The 14,466-nt window shown below is 60.8% G+C and overlaps 1 protein-coding gene across 1 annotated transcript in view; it reads right to left on the reverse strand.

Moving 5' to 3' along the window:
* Positions 1-7,561: 7,561 nt before the first annotated feature.
* The window catches only part of Twist2 (twist family bHLH transcription factor 2), a 42,175-nt gene continuing 35,270 nt past the window's right edge, over positions 7,562-14,466 (reverse strand). Inside the window, exon 2 of the mRNA XM_027951764.3 lies at positions 7,562-8,084. The gene's annotated coding sequence lies outside the window, so the exon portion shown is untranslated. The remainder of the gene's footprint in view (positions 8,085-14,466) is intronic.

Raw genomic sequence — 14,466 nt, forward strand, 5'->3', positions numbered from 1 at the left:
GACCTACCCTGCCGCAGGACCTACCCTGGGGCAGTGCTCAGCGCTCAGTGCTCTCTGCACATTGAGAAGGTGGAGCATCCACACCGCCCCGTGAACACCGTGAGCGCAGGGTCACTCATCCGAGGTCACAGACGCCATCTACCCCCAGTGGCCCCGAGGGCTGGTTTCCAGGACCACGTCTTTCCAGGTCAGGGGATGAGGGGAAACAGCGGCTCTTGCTCCTGCTGTTTTGCTGTGTTTGTCAGATCACAAAACGACCTCTCTGTTCTTTACAGGGATGCCCCAAGGCCTTCCAGAGGGACCCCCAGGGCCCCACTCACCTGGACTCCCAGAATGCTACACCTGGCTGCAGGTTGCTGCTTGCTGGTGGGCTAGGAGGATGGCGTGGGTATGTCACAAAAGGTCTTTTATTCTCCCTCGTTCTGCAAGCACGGGCGTTTTTAGCAGGGATCTCATTTCTGTTTCTGGTGAAGTGTTGAGTGTTTTGTGTTGTGAGCAGATGGGACTCCAGCCCAACGCACATAAACAACAAGGACCACATACTCACCTCCCTGCAGAGACCGGAGGTTCAGAGCCCTCAGGAGAAGTTCCATCCAGCCGACCAGTAATGCAGTGGGACCTGAGAGCCCTAGAGCACCTCCCCCATCTGCATCAGCGGCGGCTGCTAGTAGTGCCCCAGGAGGTCTGCAAAGGGCACCCAGATGCAAGCCCATCTCCCGGGGTCCACTCCAAGCCCCTTCTGGCCCTTCCCTCCCCCAGGGTAATCCTCCAGGCTCCTCACCAGGCCAAAGGGGCCATGGGGAGACTGCAGTGGCCATCTCCGAGCACGGTCAGGAAGCCGCCTGCTGCAGGGGCCCTGGATGCAGAGATCTGAACAGGGTGGGGTGGGGCCTCAGGAAGAGGCACCGTCCTCAGGCTGCTCGGGGACCTTGCCGTGTGCCCCTCTGGGGGCCCTCAGCCTGCTCCCACCTGCCCACACTCTCCTTCGGACCAGCATGGCCGGGTCAGCATCTCGGCTGCTGGATTCCTTGCCATGTGGCCTGGAGACTGAGCCCTGAGGGCCAAAGTCCCTCTCCCAGGGCCAGGCATGGCTGTCCCCCAAGCCCTGGCCTGCTGCAGCCCCAATGCAGGACAGACAGAGACTCTTTGGTGGGTTTCGGGTCCACCTGCCCCGAGAGCAGGGAGCCCAGGGCCTCTGCATCCAGGAGCCCAGGAGCAGGCTCGGCACAGAGACCCCATCCCCAGACCCAGCGGCCGCCCCTCGCTTTCCCTGCTCGAACCGCAGCCTCCCCAGCAGGTTAGTGGGCGGCCAGGGAGGGACTCAGACACCTGGACGGGCATGAGCATCGAGCTGATGCCAGGGCAGCAGGAAGCCAGTGAAAGGCAGAGGGCGTAGGCTGGCCAGTGGGCGCTGTGGTGCTGGTCCTCATCATCCTCGTGGAGGTGCCGTCCAGGGGTGGGGAGGGGCTGCACTCTGTGCCAACCCTCTCCGGGGCTGAGCCTCTCCTCCCTGTGCCTGGAAGTGTGTTTGGAGCCACAGGAGTGCAGGCTGCAGGGGCTGAGGCTTTCCTGACCCCGGGTCCCAGGGTCCCTGTCTCTGGGCCCCTGGGCCTCTGCCCTCTTTGTGGGCTCTGATCAGTGACCTGACCTTGGAAGGCCCTGGGTCTTTGCCTGGTTTGCCCTTTATCTTGCTCTGACCACCATCATGGTCACGGTCAGTCTCCCTGTTTTCTCCTGGTGACAGGGTTAGGGTGTTCGGTTTAGGGTTAGGGTGTTAGGGTGCGACTGGGCGCTGTCCTGGGAGGGGCTGAAATGGTGGAGGCGGGGCCGGGTGGCAGGTCCCAGCCCCTCCCTCCGTAATGCCACTCCTTTCCCCCCTCCATCCTTTACAGACTGGTGGGTTCTGCAGCCTGAACCCTCTCTGAGTGGGCTTCTGAGCCCCAGCTCCCAGCCACCACTCCGAGCCTCCTTCCCACAGACCTATGTCCAGAAAACTCTCAGCATAAAACATGTGGCCAGAACTGACCACACACTGGGAGGCAGGACACATCCAATGTCTAGTCCAGAGAAATCCCACGATCCTGATGATGTTCCTGGGTTAGGGACAGGGTTGGGTCAGGGTCCTGGGGCTGCTGGACAAGAGTCAGATGCCCTGGGCCTTCAACGCCCTGTCACAGGGACTGAGGTCCACAGGCAAGCCACAGGACGCGAGCCAGCCTCCGGAGTCCTGCTGCTGTCCTCTGCTGATTGTGATGTCAAACTTTATTCTTCTAAAAGCCTCCTGATTTCTTTATAGCCGAGGAGATGGACCTAATTCTCCCCATTCTAACTGGAGACTTTTTCTTGGAGGGGGCCACCGGGGACTGAACTTCCGAGGTGCTGGAGATCAGGATTCCGCATGGGGGACAGTTCCATCCCTGACAGACTAGAGTGGCTTCTACCAGTCCACCTGTGGTTTATGGGACAGCACTGAGCAGCAGGGAGGGAGGCCACCAGCTCTCCGTGACCTCACCTACCGCTCTCTGGCTGGACACCTCCAGGTGGCAGAACCCTTCAGCACGTAGGTCACACATCACCCGACTCATGCTGGCGGCCACCTCCTGCAAGTGCCCGGCACCTGATGAGGAGAGGAGTGCGGGGAGGCTGGCCAGGGCGGGTCTTCTGCTGGCCCCACCCTGGGTCTTTCCCCTAAGACCCTCCACTCCGCCGTCTCTCTTGCTGGGACTCCTGGTCTGCGGCTTGAGTCTCCTGCTGCTGGTCTCCTCTGTCTTGGCTTTGCTGCGTGGGACCCCGCGCTTCGTCCCCCACACGGCAGCTCCATCTTCACCTGAAGAGCCCTGGGGACCCCGGGCTGACTCTGCCTCCCTTGGAGTTCTCAGCGTGTCCTCAGGCGCGGGGTCTCCCCTCTCTGGGGACACGGGAGAGCTTGAGAAGGCCTTCTGCCCTCCTCTGTGTTCCTTTTCTGCTCGTCCTGGCCCGGCCTTCCTCGGGGCTGTCCATTCATGGGGGAGCAGCGAGGGCCTCTCCAGCCTTCCCGGTGAGGCCAGGCTGGGTGCTGGAGTCACCAGGGAGGGCAGGGGCCTGCTCTGTGGCCGCGGTCCCCTGGCGCCTCCCGCAGACCAGACCAACCGCCAGCCCTGCACATCAGCATCGAGATTCTGTCACCTGCAGTCCCAGCCCCTCTGGGGCAGCCTGCCTCGCTGCTCCACTCCTGCAGGGGCCACTTGACTGCCCCCCAGGTGCCCTGAGTAGTGGCCCTGTGCTCGCCTCTCACGTCCTGTCTGGGATCTTTCCAGTCTCCTCACACCTCATGGCCACCGTCAGTGCAGGAGGCTGCCCTGGCTTCCTGCCACCGTCCACCAGCCACAGGTGCCCAAAATAGCAGAAATGCCAAGGTCCGGGGCCCGCAGGGCGGCTGACCTAAGGACTGCGCGGGAGGATCCGATCCTGCCTCCCCAGCTCTGGTGTGGCTCCTCTGCCGGTGTCCCCACAGGGCCTCCTCTCCAGTCCCCTTCTGCCTTTCTCTCAGAAGTGTGGCTGTCACTGGGCTTTAGAGTGAGGTGCGCTCTTCCTGAGCTTCTTGACTGAGTGACATCTGCAGAGACTCTGCAGATAAGGTCCCTGTGCAGGGCCAAGTTCCAGCACGAAGCCACTAAGGGTTAGGGACACTGACACACAGGCATGCCCATGGGGCCGCGGTGTCCTGCAAAGTAGTTTAATGAACAGAGTGCCCCGCCCTGCCCCCTCCACTCCTGATTCCTGGAGGCCCTGGGGGCCGACCCGACCTGTCATGGTTCCTGGCCAATGTCCCCCAGCAGCCCCTCCCAGCCCCCCTTTTCTTCTGGGGTCTCCTCATTGCTCCCTTTCTTGGGTCCTGTGTCCTGAATCGGCCAGTCGAGGACACCTGCCTCGGACCCATCTGCGCAGCCTCGGAGGGAGCAGGCAGAGGCCACCCCCAAGTCCAGCCAGGCCAGGAAGAGGAGTCCCCCAGTGAGCGTGGAGCCACCTGTCAGTCAGCAGCAGTGTGTGCAGAGACAGGAGCTGGGTCCTCGTCCCAGGGAGGCCAGGGCCACAGGGTGCAGGGCACCAGGAGCGGGCAGCATGGAAATCTGGGGCAGGGGACCTCCCCTGTGGCTAGGCTTCATTCTGGTCAAGGACACGGGCAGTCTTCCTGCTGGCTGTGGTCAGGGGTCTGTCTGCCTCCTGGGTCCTGAGATCTGTGCGTTGGTGCACCAGGGGCTAGCCCGCAGTTCCACGGGATTGTCCACGGCGGTGTGTGCGCCATGCCTTCACTTGCCCAGCTGTGGCTCCTGCACCGCAGATGGCCAGGGTGTGTGGGCAGTGAAATGGTGCCTCATGCACAGAGGGCCCTGGGCTCTGTACATAGCCAGACTCATCTTACCCCCCGCTCAGGGCCTGTGTGGCAGCCAGAAGTGAGGGTGAAACTCAGCAGGGTCCAGGGTGCATGGGGCCTGGGCAGGACCATGTCCTGCTCTTTCTTTCTGACCAGAGGCTGTTCAGCCCCGCCCCCCCCCGCCCCTTGCCAATGGCCCTGACTGCAGAGAATGCAATGCCCTCATTTGGGTCTGTGGCTTGGAGACAGCTGAGCATCCAGAGCCCCCAGGTCCAAGCTCGGCCTCCACGCATAGCTGCTGTGGGCACGTTCACGCTGTGGTGACGAGTGGAGTGTCCACCGGCGCCATCTCTACCACGGACATATCCTCTCTTGAGACCACAGAGGAGGGGGGGGACTAAATGCAGACTGCATGTGGCGTGGGCAGTGTGGGATAGTGGGGGCTCTTCCTAGGCCTCCCTTTCCAGAGCCAACATCGTGGCTCTGCCCATTCATTTAGAGATGGCCCCGTCCTCCGGGAGGCTACCTACCCACTCTGGGTGCTCAAGGCTGCTCAACCAAATCGCAACCTGCCTCTCAGGGTCAAGCACGTCCTGCAGAGGGCCTGGCAGCTCCAGGCACACACTGATCTTTCTCTGGCCACGCCCTGTGAACACGCTGGGCCTCCCTGGGCTCGTCAGCTCCTGTCCCCCACGGAGTGGGCATGCAGGCAGCGAGGCCCTGGATGTCTCCCTGCCTGTGCAGTGGCCTTTAAAAGCAAAGAGCTGAACTTCTGCATTTGGTCTTGTTGGCTTTGGCCAGCGCTCCTGCCTGAGGCAGTGTCTGGGCCTTGATCCTACAGGGGACGTCCCCCAGTGTGGTCCTGCCCCTGAATGGAATCCAAGCCCAAGTTCCTCCTGCTCTGGGCCAGGGCCCCTTTGCTAGGCTGTTTGCAATGCTAGTGTGACTGGGCCCAGGGTGGGGGTCTGCCAGTGCCCACTGTCCCCACAGGTCCCCGCTCGGCATGCTGGCCTGGTTCTGCCTGGTGCCCCACCAGCTCTTTGCTCTGAGGGCTTCCTCTGGACTCTCCCTGAAGCCAGGTATGAGGTGGGGTGTTTGGGGCAGGCTTTCCCGTTCCAGGGACTCAGGCCACAGCGGAGCCATGTCCTGGGCATGTTTGCCCTGTGGCCTGTTCCAGGTCTGTCCTCAAGCCATGGCTGACAGGCTGCTAACTGCCCTGGAGAGCAGCCGCAGGGCTTCAAAGCAAGGGTCATCATGGAGCAGTGACCTCCGGGACACACATCTGCTGGGGCCCGAGCCACCAGCACACACGGGAGGGGAGCTGCACCCCGGGAGCCGACAGCGGGGCACAGCACACTCGGACATACACGGAGCCCTGGGAGCGTGCACACACCCCCAACAGAGCGCCTGTCCTTCAGGGTCCTCATCTAGGATGTGGATGGGTGGGAAGAGGACAGGAATCCAGTGATCACGGCTGCGCCTCTCCATGTGACCCTGCACAGCTCCAGGGACTCCCAGAGTTTGAGCTAGGGCCTTGGGAGAGACCCTGGGAGGCCTGGGGACAGCGAGGCCCTCCTGTGCTAGCTGGGTGTGCAGCAGCGGGCAGGGTGCAGCCTGCAGGCTCAGAGAGGCCACCTCTGGGAGGCTGTGAACAGGGACAGTCTGAGGGGCTGCCCAGGAGTGGACTCCTGTCTGGCTGGGAATGGGGGCCGGGGAGGTGGAGGGTGCCCCAGACTGGGGATGCCCTCTCAGGTCTCTTCTTGGACTCTGAGGACCAGTGGACTTCACTCCTGACCCTCCCAGGTGGCCCAGGGTGTCCACTCACCCCCATGGGTGTCCCCTGACCAGCCCTGGTGTAGGTGGCTCCCAGGGCCAGGCCTCATGTGAGACGTGGTCACTCAGCAGGCAGGCCAGGCAGGGCTCAGGCTGGGGCAGTGTGAGCTCTGGAGTGGGGAAGCCACACTGGGAGTCCCACCCTCCCATCTCTACGTTCTGTCCTACGTGACCAGAGGCCTGTCTGGGGTCACTAGGGGAGAGGCCTCTCAGGCTTCATGGCCACCCAACACTGGGATCCTCCTGAGGCTCCGTAAGACCGCAGGGCTAGATTCCCTCTTGGTCTCCCTAGAGCCCCTCCAAGGATTTAGGTGTGTGCACCGGGTGTGCATGTGTCTGTATGTGAGCTGGTTGCATGCTCACGTGTGTTCATGCTTGTGCTGTGGAGTGAGTGGACATGATATGAGCATATGTGCACAAGCCTCCTGCTGCATGTGCATGTGCACACTGTGCACACGTATGTATGAGGTGTGTGCATGCACAGGTGTGTGCATGCTTGTGCTGTGGAGTGAGTGGACATATGGGCATATGTGCACAAGCCCCCTGCTGCATGTGCATGTGCACACTGTGCACACGTATGTATGAGGTGTGTGCACACACAGGTGTGTGAGGCATGTAAAACACATGTGTGTGCATGGGTATGAGAGGCCTGTGTGTACATGGGTATGTGCATACATGTGTGCATGCATGGGTGTGTGAGGCGTGTACACACATATGTACATGGGTATGTGAGGTGTGTGCGCACGTTTGTGAATGCATGGGTGTGCACCCAGAAGGTCTATGCTGTTGGTCACAGTGCAGGGGACACAGGGGCTCAGGCTGCAAGGGGGGACAGGGACGGCCCCTCCCTGCCCTCTCCTTCTCTGTTTCCCGGTCACCATGAGGTGCATCTGGGCTGCATCACCCGGCTCCCGCCCTGGTGTCCTGCCTTATCACAGGCCCAAAGCAATGGAGCTGGCCGACCGTGGCCTGAAACTCTGGGACCGTGAGCCAAAATGAGTTTCCTTCTTATCAGTTGATTTCAGGTACTTTGTCACAGAGGTGGAAAGTGGTTAACCACTGCTGCCCAGGCCGGGGTCTGTTAACACTCACAACCACACTAGAGTTGGCAGCTTCTAGAAATTTCTATGGCTCCTACAGCATAGACTTCTCCCATCCTCTCTCATTCCCTTTAGGGTGAAGCAGCGGTCGTTTCTGTGACCGGCTTTCTCAGGCCGTCCCTTGAGCTGCAGGAAGAGAGGCGGAGACCAGGGCTGTGCCGCATCTTTATTGTTCCTGGCGGGGAGCAGTATACACAGCACAGTGCAGTCACTTAGGCTGTAAAAATATCTCAATAAATAAACAAATAAGCAACATATACACTGAAACGGGGAATATAAAAAATGGCTAGCTGAGCAAGTCACGGAGCAGGGCAGAGCTGTGAGAAGGGCTCCGGGCTTCCTGGAGTTGGCGCAGAGGCGGGGGTCGGAGGCAACTTGAGGTTCCTTTTCTGAGAGCCTTGGTCCAGTTTAAACAGATGGTACGAGAATGCATTTCTGTTTTATTAAAAAAATATACATTAAAAAAGGCACTTAGAGAGACATACAAATCAAAATCCAGGTACTCATAAGCTCATTCCTGAATCTAGAGATTTCCAGAAAAAATAAGTCCACCCCCCCAAAACACAACCCAGAAGAAAGTTCCAGATGGTGACGAGATGACAAGTCAGAGGTCACGGCAGGAGGGCGGGGTGGCCTCCCAGGCGGGGGTCTCTGGGAGGAGGGGCTCCGGCCTTGCCCCTGCTGCTGTCCCCCTCTGCACACCGCTGGAGCGCGGGGGCCGTCGTGGTGCTGTCCAGGTTTCAGAAGCCGCGGGTGTGGACCCTCCAGTTCCACTGGGCCTCAGACACGCAGGGGGTCTGGAAGACAGAGAGGGGATGAGCTGCTGGGGCCCTGCTCAGCGTCCTGGGGAGCAGCACAGCCTCACATCAGGGAGCCCACGGAGGCCTGGCTGTCCTGCCTCAGGCCTCCTCTGGATGAAACTTAACAGGTGGCCCCTGCCAACACCCTGCTGCCCCCACGGTCCAGGCCATGCCAGAGCTCCCAGACCCCCTCAAGACTGACCCCCACCCGACTCCTGGGGCTCCGCAGCCCTCTGGCTCCACAAGCCTCCCTCAGCTGGCTGCATGTGGGAAAGGGCTACTCTGCGTGGACCCACTGGGCAGCCTGGAGGCAGCGGCTGGCACTTCCTGTAGTGATGGGCGTCCAGGGCTGGGGTCAGGGGATGAGGACACAGAGAAACGGGACAGCGCTAGCTGTACTGTCGAAATGATCCCACATGCAGGAGAAGGGGTGGGGACAGGACAGGAGAGGCGGATGCGTCTCACAACTGCCCTGACGGCACCATCACGTACACCTGCCACAGACACAACCAGGAGGTCACGTCGGCGCTGCACAAGAGCTCATCATGTGCCTGGTGTGTGTGTGAGAGGCGGGGGGGGCTCTAGGCAGTTTCATCACATGTGCGGATTCTTGTACCCCGACTGTCACCAGCACACCCGACTCTTCCATCACCACAAAGTCCCCTCGTGCCACAACTGGTCTTTAAACATGCACAGGGCCAGTCGCAGTGAGCAGGGCCTGACTTGCTTCATGCCCGCGGGTCCCTGAGCGTCCTGGTGAGGACCCCTCTGGGGAGCTGCAGGAGCTTCTCTCCCCAGCTGCATGGGCAGCAGGTGGGAAACCAGCCAGGGACAAGGCCATGTCACATGCTCCACACCCACCCTTCACACATGTGCACACACAGACACAACACCTGTGCTCCACAGCGAAGGTCTGCTTTGAGTGTGCTTGTGACGGAATGGTGGGCCCCAAGGAGAGGGGACCCAGGCAGAGGGACGACCCGGAATCCAGGACCCTGAGGCCTTTACCTGCACCCGCCCCCTGCTCACTGAAGATGTGCTGGCAAGATGACGGACTGCACAGACTTCAGCGGGTGAGCTGCTGTAGGCCCACAGTCGAGCCACAGTGTGAGGAGCACAGGGGGCAGGAGGGGCGCCCCGACACAGCTGTGCGGGGACCCTTGAGCGTGCTGGGAATGTGCTCCAGGTGAAGGCTGAAGCCACGGCGCACGAGCCCAGCCCACCCAGCACCCGCCCCAGGCTGTGGCTGTGGCCAAGGTCATGTCTGACTGCCACGTGTTGCTGAGTGTCAGCACACACCCTTCCAGGTCACTGTACCCTGATCCAGAGTTATGGCCTTGTCCTCCAGGGTACCTGAGCTCTGCTGGGGACTTTCACAGGCTCCCAGGTGCCGTTTCCCTACTGAATCAAGACAGAGGTCTGACAAGGCTGAGAGGTTTTCCCTAAAACTCATGTGCATAGACACACACTCGCACACACACTTGCACACACATGCACATGCAAACACACATGCACATACGCACACTTAGTGCACACATGTGTGCACACACGTGTGCATGTGCACACACACACACACTTCTTTTTTTCAAGTTCAGAGCACTCCAAATATTTGAGCCTTTTTAAGTGGTCCTGGGCAGAGAGTCAAAGGCTGCTCTCTTTTGGAGAATGTGGTTGTAATTAGATAATTAATAAGGGGGGGGGGGGTTGGAGAGAGCTAAATGGAAGCCTTCCTCAGTGGGAGGAAATAATTACATCAGCTTTTGATATATGAGCCGAGCCAGCTCTCCAAGGGGAAATACAGTATCATCCATGAAAAGCCAGAAATGACAGGGGCTGTCTCCAACCAGTGGTGGGTTTGCTTCATGTGCCCGCGGGGCCCAGGCTCAGGCAGGTTCATTAGTCTTCCTGACCGAGAGCCTGGCCCCCTCGATGTCACCCTGACCCTGGCCACGTCTCCTGACATGGACGGCATTCTCTGCAACAAATGTGAAACATCTGGGCTCAAGTCTGCCTCCTGCACCGAAACGCCACCTGAGCCGAGGGCAGCATCCTGCACACAGCTCGCTCCGCCTCTGCCTGCCTGGCCCGGGAGGGGTGGTGGAAGGAGCACAGAGCAGCAGCTGGACCGAGAGGGCACCTTCAATCCCCTGTCCCCCACCAGAGCACGGGCACAAAGAAGCTGCAAGGGTCTTGCTCAACTCTATATCCCAGGGAACAACCAAAGATGAGACGCCAATGAAGAGTCTCCAGAAAGTGGGACAGGGCTTTAGGAGGAGGAGCTTTGTCATGAAGCCCTCCATCCACCCCCCGCTGAGGCTTTACCCTGCCTGTCCTTCCCATCTGCTCACCCACCACCCATCCATCCTTCCACACATGCTGCCACAGGTCCATGCAGCCATCCCTCCCTCCCTCCATCCCTCCCTCCATCCTCCATCCCTCCATCCCTCCCTCCATTCCTCCCTCCCTTCCTCCTTCCCTCCATCCCTCCCTCCCTCCCTCCCTCCATCCCTCCCTCTATCCCTCCCTCCATCCTCCATCCATCCCTCCTTCCCTCCCTCCATCCCTCCATCCATCCCCCTCCATCCATCTGTGCATCCATCCATCCTTTGACACATGCAACCAAATATCCCTCACTCCATCTTTCCCTCCCTCCATCTTTCCCTCCCTCCCATCCTCCATCCTCCATCCATCCTTCCACACATGCAAACTCATCCATGCACCCATCTATCATCCATCCATCCAAACACACCTCCATGTAAACATCCATCCATCCATCTCTCCAACATACATTGTCCATCTATTTTGCACTGAATGTGAAAAAAAGTCAAAATGAATCAGAGAAGTCGAGCAGGTAGGGAAAGTGTCAACAGCTAGAGTGCAGAGCAGATGCTTGACTAAAGGAGGCACCAGCAGGACTCTGCAAAGGGAGAGAAGGGCAAAGCGTGCACGCGCGTGCACACACACACACAGAAACACACACACACAAGCTGCAGCCTGAGGAAGGGCAGGAGGCGGGAGCTGACCACAGACTGTGGGGTGTGACTGTCACCTCAGTGCCCGCCCCACAGACACCCTGGATGCCACTCCACCTCTACCTGCTTCTCAACTCCTGGCGGGAGGAGGAGAGGCCTGGCCGTCTCGGGGCCTGGAGTTGCCCGGTTTCCTCCAACAGTGCTGCCCTGCCGCTCTGCCTGGCCCTCTGTGGCCCCACTACCTGCAGCAGACGTCCCCTCCACTCCTGGGATCGCAGTCCTCTGGGGCTGGGCAGTGCCAGGCTGGAGGGACTCTGTGCAGACCGATGGAGAAGCTGAAGCCACGTGGCCTGCAGGGTCTTGGTGGCCTTCCCCGTCTCGCCTGGCCTGTCTTCTTCCCTCTAAGGCATCCCATGAGCACTGTCCTCCAGGAGGCCTTCGGTGCCCTGCCCTTCCCCGGGGAAGGAGGACCAGCCCTCACACTGCAGTCTCCTCGGGGGACGTGAGGACGAGGTGCCGAGGCTGCTCCCACGGAGGAGGACCAAGTGGAAGCCAAGGGCCGACTCTCGGAAGAGACAGGCACAGAAAATGGAAGGTCTCCTGAGCACAGAAGCACCCCCCACAGACCAGCCTGGGAGCAAGCCTCGTGGTCAGACCCTCACGGGGTCTCCCAGCACTCAGAGCGGGCAGAGGCCACCAGGGCAGAGAGCACGGGGCGTCCCAGGTTCCAGAAAGAGTGCGTCTTCCTATTAAAGGGGAAGTTTTCTGGAAGGAAAACTGAGCCACATCACAAGGAAATTTCTGGATTCTTGGAATGAGGCAAACCTCCTACAGGACTTCAGAGAAAGAAGCGAGAGCATCCTGACTTGTGATGGCTTCCACAGGTGCCCCCATCCACCAAACAATGACCCCAGGATGTCCCTGGTGCTGATGGAAATGCGGGGCCACCCTGGCGTCCTCCTGTGCCAAGAGCAGGCACATGGGGGAACTCACCATGTGGAGGGGCACCGGGCACCCTGAGGAAACGCTGGTGGAAGATGCCCGTCAAAACAGGACGCAGCTGAGCCACTGCCAGGGCCACAGACACCCAACTACCTCCACAGCAAGACGGGCACGTGTCCAGCAGGGAAACCACAGACCACGTGAGAGCAGGAAGTGGGGAAGCAAAAAGCCCTGGGCCCAGGCCCCGCCGGGCACATCATGGATCCCCATCCCCCAAGTTGGCCCAGGTCACACCATGGGGAAGGAAAACCAGCAAGACCTGAGCCAGCCAGTCCCACCTGTGCGCGGTTCTCTCAATTCCTGTGGTGTCCAGTCACCCAAACCCAGGGAGAGGCAGAAACCAGGAGCATCAACCGCCAGATAAACTGGCCAGCCAGGTGGCGGAGGGCGCACGTCCCACAAAGATCACGGCCCCGGGTGGCGACAGGGCATCAGACAGCACCTGCTGGGAACAACCCCCTGTCCCCTTCCCTACCATACAGACTCCCCCATGAAACACCAGCACCAACTGCTGCCAGGTGGCCCCAGGACAAAGGACAGGCATCGCCAGAGGGTCTAAACACCAGCGTCCTAAGAGACATCAGCAAATCAAGCCACCGTTTTAAAGAATCGATTCCAGGTGACCAAGAAATCTGAGCTACAGGAAGGCAGAGGTGAGCACCCTGGGATCTGCTGCCAGGAGGGCCAGGCACACCTGTTGGACCCCAAGAGCAGCCCCCAGTCTTGGTAAGACAGGAGCTGGTGCACAGGCCTGCAGGCTGGCCAGGGCCGAGGGAAAGTGCCTGGCTTCTCCGGGTCTCAGCCTCCTCGTCTGAAACGCGACTGGGGGTAACGACAGCACCTTCTGCGGGGTGCAGTGAGGGCCAGTCGCTGTGTCCCGTGGAAACCTTGGGTCCTGGCTGGCACCACCAGGGAGCTGGAGGGCAGGGTGCTTCTTCCCCAGCTGCTTCCTGTGGCCTCAGTCAGCGCCTGGCACACGCAGGTGCTCAGCAAGTGCTGGGAGACGAACCACAGAGGAGAGGCCCGTCCACCTGGAGTGCAGCACCCTGGCTCCCGAGACCTCGCAGACCCAGCAGGGGACCGGGGGTCAGAGAGGATGACCCACAGCAGGGAGGGGGCCGGCTGTGCTGGTGCCCACAGGACACTGGAGGGCACAGGCAGGGCACCCCCTGCCTTCTGACCCCGGTGCTTGTGCTTGAAGAGGGGCAAGCAAAAGGTCTGTCAAAGAACCCAGCAGTCACCATGGGGGAGGCCACTGGGAGGGAGGGGCTGCTGGACCACCTGACCATGGGCTCCCAAGTAATGAGGTGCGGCTGACCAAGCCTGGGCAGTGGAGGGCTGCAGGGACCTCCCGGGCTCTGTCAGTCCAGCCCCTCCCCCTAGCCACCCCAAAGGGGGACACAGGCTGCAAGAGTAGCCTGTAAGGCTGGGCCAGTAGGACGCCTACTCTCAGCTGGTGGACAGAGCACTGGCCCCCACCTGTGCAGAGAGGAAGGAGGAAGAGCACCAGCGGGGACCCCCCAGGAACCCAGGAGCCCTCCCCAGCCACCACCTGCAGAGAGCTGTGTCTCAGCACACCCAGGCCTGGGCTATCTGCATCCTTCAGAACAGACTGAGTCACATGCTCTGCCAGGTCCTGCCGTGGGGAAGGTGTGACCAGCAGCAGCAGCAGGACCAGGGAGCCCATCAGCAGGGCCCTTCCCTGCCCTTGCCTGACCTGGGCCAGCACCTGCACGCATCCAGGGGAGCTCGAGGCCTCCTAGGCAGAAGGCGCTGGCGGAGATGCCAGTTACCAGCCACACCCTGCAGCCTCAGCCCTGCTCAGAGAAGGAAACAGGCTGGGAGGTCCCATGTCACACGCTGCTTACAGCCAAGGCAGGAGCAAGAATGTGGGCCTGGTGCTGCTCCCTGGGTGACCCTGGCCTCACCGTGGGCCCTGATGCTGAGGCCTTGACAGTCCAGGCAAGGAGCCCTGGGACCCTTTGGGACAGCCTCAGGGGGCAGGAGGGCCTGGGGGCAGGCCCACACATAATGGACCTTGCTGGCCACACCCCACTGACCACCCACCTGAACAGGCAGGTGTCAGGGGCCAGCGACTGCGCCAGTGTCAGAGCAGCAGGTCCCCTAACCCTCGCTGGTCCCCAGCCACTGGTGCAGAGAGGCCTGGGGAGCGTCATTCCCACTTGGCTGAGGGCTTCAAAGACTCCCCTGGGCGAGTGTGGGCCAGCTGTGGGCAGCCACGCCTGCTGCCAGCTAGAGCCGGCCCTCCCCAGCCCAGAGCCGCACCCCACGCAGCCTTTGGACAAACGCCTTGTGCAGAAAGGAGGAAACGAGGTTCTCACTGTCAGAGGAGACCATGGAGCCTCGTGGCCAGCTCTGCCCAGCGCAGGCTGCAGGGAGCACCG

The sequence above is a fragment of the Marmota flaviventris genome, chromosome 11 (assembly GCF_047511675.1).
Source record: "Marmota flaviventris isolate mMarFla1 chromosome 11, mMarFla1.hap1, whole genome shotgun sequence".
NCBI lineage: Eukaryota > Metazoa > Chordata > Mammalia > Rodentia > Sciuridae > Marmota > Marmota flaviventris.